Source organism: Euprymna scolopes, chromosome 9, assembly GCF_053919585.1.
Source record: "Euprymna scolopes isolate OS-2025 chromosome 9, ASM5391958v1, whole genome shotgun sequence".
Classification (NCBI taxonomy): domain Eukaryota; kingdom Metazoa; phylum Mollusca; class Cephalopoda; order Sepiida; family Sepiolidae; genus Euprymna; species Euprymna scolopes.
In genome coordinates this window covers 100,620,240-100,626,979 of record NC_136490.1, presented here as the reverse complement: position 1 = coordinate 100,626,979, position 6,740 = coordinate 100,620,240, and positions in this window count along the sequence as shown.

The following is a 6,740-nucleotide window of genomic DNA, read 5'->3' as shown; positions in this document are numbered from 1 at the left end:
GTTATTCTAGTTTCAAATCTTCAAATGAATTGGGTTTGGTTGCATAAAAAAATTATTTTCACATGTCCCCAGAAAAAAAAATCTAATGGAGTCAGATCTGGCCGACGTGGAGGCCAATGAAATGGTCCACCCCTTTCCATCCATCTGTTAGGACATTTCTGATTTAGAAGCTTTCATATGAAGTTTTTCCCGCAGACACAGTAGACTTCGGCAACCCAAGCTCCAATGATGCCCGGTTTACAGACTTTCTTGGACTTGCAGTAAAGGATTCTTTTATGGAACCAAAACTTTCGTCACTAAAAAATGGCCGTCCAGCTGGTGGTTTATCATGGACAGAGCCTGTCTCTTTAAATTTTTTCATCCATTTAATAATGGTGTTCCTATGAGGCGTTTTTTTTATTGTATTCAATTCTAAACTTTCTTTGCACACCAATAGTCGATTTCAATTCAGCCAACCAAAGGACATACTTTACTCTTTCCTCAATTGAAGCCATGGGATCAAATTTATTCTGAAAAACAAAAGAAAATATTGTGTCCTTATTTTTTACTTATCTAAAAGTTGTTACGAATTTTATGGTGATAAATTATTCAATAACTATACTTAAAACTAGATACATGATTATTTCTATCGCAAATATAAATAAAGATATAAAGTTTTTAAAGTTCACAAGAACTTTATGGACACCCTATATATATATATATATATATATATATATATATATATATATATATATATATATATATATATATACATGAGCCTACTTTTTAAAAATAAAATTGGGTTTTATAAAAGTACGCACAAGCGTTTCTACTGTTCTCTTGATACATATTATACACACATCTGTACATAAAATGTTTATATATATATATATATATATATATATATATATATATATATATATATATATATGAGTGTATATTCTTGTAGTGTTTATTGTATACTGTATATTATATACAGTATATGAAAACAATGAATTTTCAATCGGTAGTCGCGACCTTATTTGATACATAGTTACGTGTATATTACGAACATACCATTAATAAAACTAAAGTCATTTCTTAGAATTGAATTTTAATGGAAATGTTCTTTGCCATTCTTAGAAATTACGTGCTATTTCTTACATAATTAAATATGACTAAATGTCAATGGAACGCTTACAATATTCCTCAATCTGGGACATTAGGCGTAATAATGATACTAAAAATTATCATTGAAAAGTACATGTATGCAGAGTAAAGAAAAAAAAGTAGACACCGCGGATATCAGAATTCGTATTGATATGTGGTGGGATAAAATGAGAGGTTAAGGATATGGCGTTGAGTTTTAGGGATATCGGGAGGAGAGTGGGCAAAGCTTTCTCCTTCGTTATCCATTTCTTTTCTCCCTCACATCTATGCGAGTCAGTTTTCTATTAATCCATTAATATCTATTGTTGACATGGTGTACACACATGTCTAACATTAAAAAATAGCGAACACTTCTATACTCAAGTTTATGTAAGCAAAGCGACCTCCAATATATGCCGTTAGGAGGAAGGAGTCTTGTAAATTATAAATCAAATACATTTATGTATACATTATTATATTTATAAATTCGAAGAAAAATATCGTAGTCATATAAAACTACACGGACACCAAGCTAGACATTTTTTTTTGCCAAAATTTGTTTATCGTTTTGAAGATAATGAGCGTACGTACAATGAATTAAGTGCACGCATTCATAATCTAGCGAGATTCGAAATCGGGGCTCCATGATAAGAACCCTAATGCTCCAACCACTGGACGATCTCGCACGATGAAAGCCACCTCGATGAGTCGTATACAACGAAACACGTGTCAGTGAATAATTATATTTTAAAAACAATATATCTGCTGTTCTCCATTTGGGGGTAGCAAATTGATAAAAGGAAACATTATTCTCAACTCGCATGTGGATCAAATGCATTTTCTTATAAATAATTGAATTTATTCAAAACATATCGCAAAAACATCTTTCTTTCTCTCTCTCTCTTTCTCTCTTTCTCTGTGTGTATATATATATATATATATAATATATATATATATATATATATATATATATATATATATATAATCATCCGCATACAGTAGTGTGTCGCTGTTTCAGAGATCATCAGTGCGGCTAGACAGGAAACTGCCTTAAGGCAGGATCGAATCCAACCCGCCAAATGACAGTCAAGGCTTCCAACCATTACGCTATACGGCTGCTGCTGAAGGGTAAAAAGTTAACGACCTTTTGACATCGTCCAGATTTCTCCGCCCAATTTGTTTACACAAAGAGCGTAGCTTAATGCGCTAATGGCAATTTGTATATCACTTCCCGATATGCCCAACCCAAGATAGGGAGCATTTTATATATATATATATATATATATATATATATATATATATATATATATATATAAACAAAAAAAGGAAAAATGTCTGTCTGTCTGGGCACATTTCCGTGCACAATATATTTGTCAACTTTCAGTCTACATAATGAAAATTTGATATACAGTGAAGTGAGATTTGGGAAAATCTTTCTAATCCGTTTTCGGCCAGAAATTTGGCTGGTAAGAAGTCAAAATTTACCATTTGACCGGTTAGAACTCTACCAAACTCCTCCGCCAATTTTGGGTCTAAACACTGTAAATTTTAGATATGAAGCTGTAGGCATGGATCTAACCTAATAACTTGATTTGAGCCAAAAAACAAATGTAAAGGGGCCACAATGCGGGTAAATGTAAAAAAATTGACCCCTGCGATCTCTCCCAAATTACTCAGACAAATTCTGATCTAAACATTTGAAATTTTACATAAAGGGTGTTCAGAGAAATAGCCAGTTTTTTAATCGGTTTGGGTCCAAAATTTGAGCTGCAAATATATAAATCTATGTATGTATGTTTGCATGTCTGCCTAAAACTTTTGACAGAGGCGACGGATGTTAATAAGATCGGTATCGTATTGAAGATCCACCCATCAGACGACAAATACCGAAGAATTTGTTAAAAGCATTAATTACCTCACCCTCAACTAGGCACTTCTCTTCAGGGAGGGGTTGCTTTTTCGCCGATATTTTCGAAAGTTATCCCCTCTTTTCGATTGTCTAGCCTATATTTAAACCTACATCTCTTTTGGTTTGGCGGTGGTCGTAACAGCAAAGACATATTTTTCCCCCGTTTTTTCCTCGTTCGCGGTAGGAGTCGAGCCTACTACCACTTTTATTTATTTATTTGTTTTTGCTCAACACACACCTTCAAAGCCCGGGCAAGGCCGACCACCCATGCTAGTATATATATATATATATATATATATATATATATATATATATATATATATATATATATGCATAATTGCATATATATACTTATTTATAAATACACAAATACATATCTATCAATGTATCTATCTCCCCCCTCTCTCTCTCCCACTCTATCTCCTTCTCCAAATATATACGCTTTAACGCTTAGAAGCTGCATTGTTTAAGAGGTCATTATCAAGTAAAGCTGAACTTTACTATTAGTCCTCGCTCGAAAGAGCAGGACACACAATGTTTTAAATAATGATAATAATAGAATAACAATAACAAAGAGTTTCGCTGGCGAGGACTACTATTGACCGTAACCAGTCATACAGTCTTTTTGAAATTTTCATCTGTATTTTTCTCGTTTTGTACTGAATATTTGTGAATGAAACCAGTATGAAATACGACCCTTATTAAATTAAAGATTTTTAATCTGAAAGAAGTTTAAGAAAATTTAATCTAAAAAAGTTATTTTAAAATTTTTGTTAAAAAAAAATTAAGATTTTCTCATTATTCAGACCTCTATTACAAAGAGGGGTTGCAGAAAATGAGTTGTGGTGTGAGGAGTAATACAAACTGAAACAGACAGAATATTCAGACCTTTAATAATACAACGAGGGGGTTGCAAAAATGAGGTGTGGTGTGAGGAGAAATACAAACTGAAATAGAGAGAAGGAGAGTTGTAATATATAACCTTATAAAGATAAGATACAAGTTAGACAAGCATTTCATCCAAGGCATGAAAACTGTTAAACAAAATGTTTTTACTATAGATTCAATTTGAAATATATTTATCTTCAAAGTTAACTTTTATAAATTTTACAAAGGTATAAAAATGTAATTTAAATTGAATCAAACAATTACCATGGATTTATTTCATGTAATGTATATTTTGTAACAATTATAAATATTATCTTTCATCCAGTAATTAATGATGTAGATATTACATTTTCAATGATTTTTTTTTAAACTGCAACAGAATGAACATTACATAAAATAAATCCAAGGTATTTTTTAGTTCAATTTAAATTAAATTTTTATACCTTACTTTGTAACATTTATAAAAGTGCATAAAATCTTGTACCTTTATTTGAACCTATAGTATAAACATTTTGTTTAACAATTTTCATGCCTTGGATAAAATGCTTTTCAAACTTGTATATATATATATATATATATATATATATATATATATATATATATATATATATATATATATATATATATATATATATATAAATATATATATTTCTATTTACACAAACAGTTTCGATTATATCTGTGCATTCAAGTGAGTCAACTTTTCTCTTTCTGATTTTATCAATGATCTACATACTCATATTCCAAAATCATTTATCTCTATTTATGCAGATAATACAACAATATCTGACAACACTGTAAGAGTATAAAAAAAGATTTAAGTATCTAGTTAGACCAATAACGATCTGACACTTTGCTCCAATTGAAATTAATAGATCTCACTTGTAGAAAGATCGCCGTTTATTTATTTTATTTCTGACCGGCGTTCATGTAACATAGTTCGGGCGTCTATATGCAAAAGAACACAAGATATGTCACCGCTAGAGAAAAATAAAGAGATTTAAAAAGCCAACAGGTTAGAGACATGGATGACGCTTGAGAAGGCGATCACGTTAAGGATGTCACAACTGAAACGAGAGAATGAGGAAGTAAATATATATTGTACAAGAAAATAAGCCAGTCGCAAGACATGGATTATTATACCAATATAAAATTATCGAACTCTTGACGCAATTTTATCTTTACTATTATATAAGGTCATTTAGTGTGTGAGTTCCTTTCTTCATACGTTCCGAAAAGCTGTTCCATTTTTTTGCAAATTTTACACGACGGTAAGTTATATATCTAGCAGTGTTCTGAGATATGTTTTGTACAGAAATTCAACCAATAAGTATTAAAAATCGAAAAAAAAATCCAATCTTAAATTTAGTTATTCTCTCATAGATTAAAAAAAATAATTTGTACAAGGAAATATTTTAAGTTACATTGGCCGCTGTTCCGTAAACTATTCCACTCTAATAATTCTTCCATTTTATCTATAACAGAAGAAAGGCTGTTTAAGGTTGTCAAGCACAAATATTAGCTGGCGTGATATTGTAAACACACAAAGATGGAATTGATGAACGATATTGTCATCATTATTTATTTTATTTAATTTTTTTTTTATTGCGGACTATTATTTTCATCTTTCTGAATTGTTGTTTCACGAAGTTTCATCCAACTATTTTTCATGCGTTCATCAGATGGTAATCGCGACGGAATAGGAACTCTGAATCTCCTAAGTGCATTCTCAGCAATTATTGTTTCCGTTGTTGTTCTCCTCTCACCACGTTTTGTACAAATAAGCCTCTGGCCGGGTTTGGGTAGGATTGAAACCGCGTATAAATCACCGATTGTTTCCACCTGACGAACGCTAGAGGAATATTTGGCCGAAACGTCGTGAAACAACAAAGAAAGATAAGAATAATAGTCCGTAATAAATTAAATTAATAAATAATACTCATTTCACTAATGAATTCCAATTAAATAATACTTATTTTATATTTTTTCGAATTAGTCCATCGGCGAAACTCTTACTGGTAATATATCATAATTAATAGAGGAGTGATGCAATAGTCTATATAATATAAACATACGTAATCTGCATGAATTAAAATATCATGTGTAACTGTATTGTACGACCGGACAACGCTAGCATCTATTACAAAAATAAGATGCAATTAAGTCTTAAAGTACTAATGCCATATTGGAGGATGCTCAAAGTATCCTTTCCTACCAAGACAGCGTACAAAACCGCTTCTTTAAATTATTGTCCAGTCTAAACCCTCTCTCGCAGAAAAGATGCATTGCTTTTTTTTTACTATATATATATATATATATTTTTTCTTTATAATTGATTTAAATGGAAGGTGCCGATTTAGATTAAATTTGTAAAATATTTCAAATAAACTCGTTAACTACAACCACTGCCAATAAATTTTATTTCCCTTCCCATGTATCTAGAGTCAAAGTCTATATACTCGACTCACCTTCGGGCTTAATAAGTCCGCATGGTTTGATATAAAATGAGAATAAAGGGGTACAGTAAAAAAAAAATGTGTCCAATCTATTCATTCCTAATCGTTTACCTTTAAAGAATAAATATGTTGATAATACAATCATTCAAATTATGTGCAATAGTGATGTGAATATGTATAATAATGCCATGTAAATGATTACCCCTTTTTAATTGCTCTCCGTTATACGGAAATGGGGATGGTTTGTGACTGAGTTGGAACTATTGAAGCAACAATAATATATTCCTTGCTACACTGATTATTGCATAAATATCAACTACTAGCGACTGTATAATGGAAATAATTGGTATATTTGTTTAAATAAGTTAGAACTAACCGTC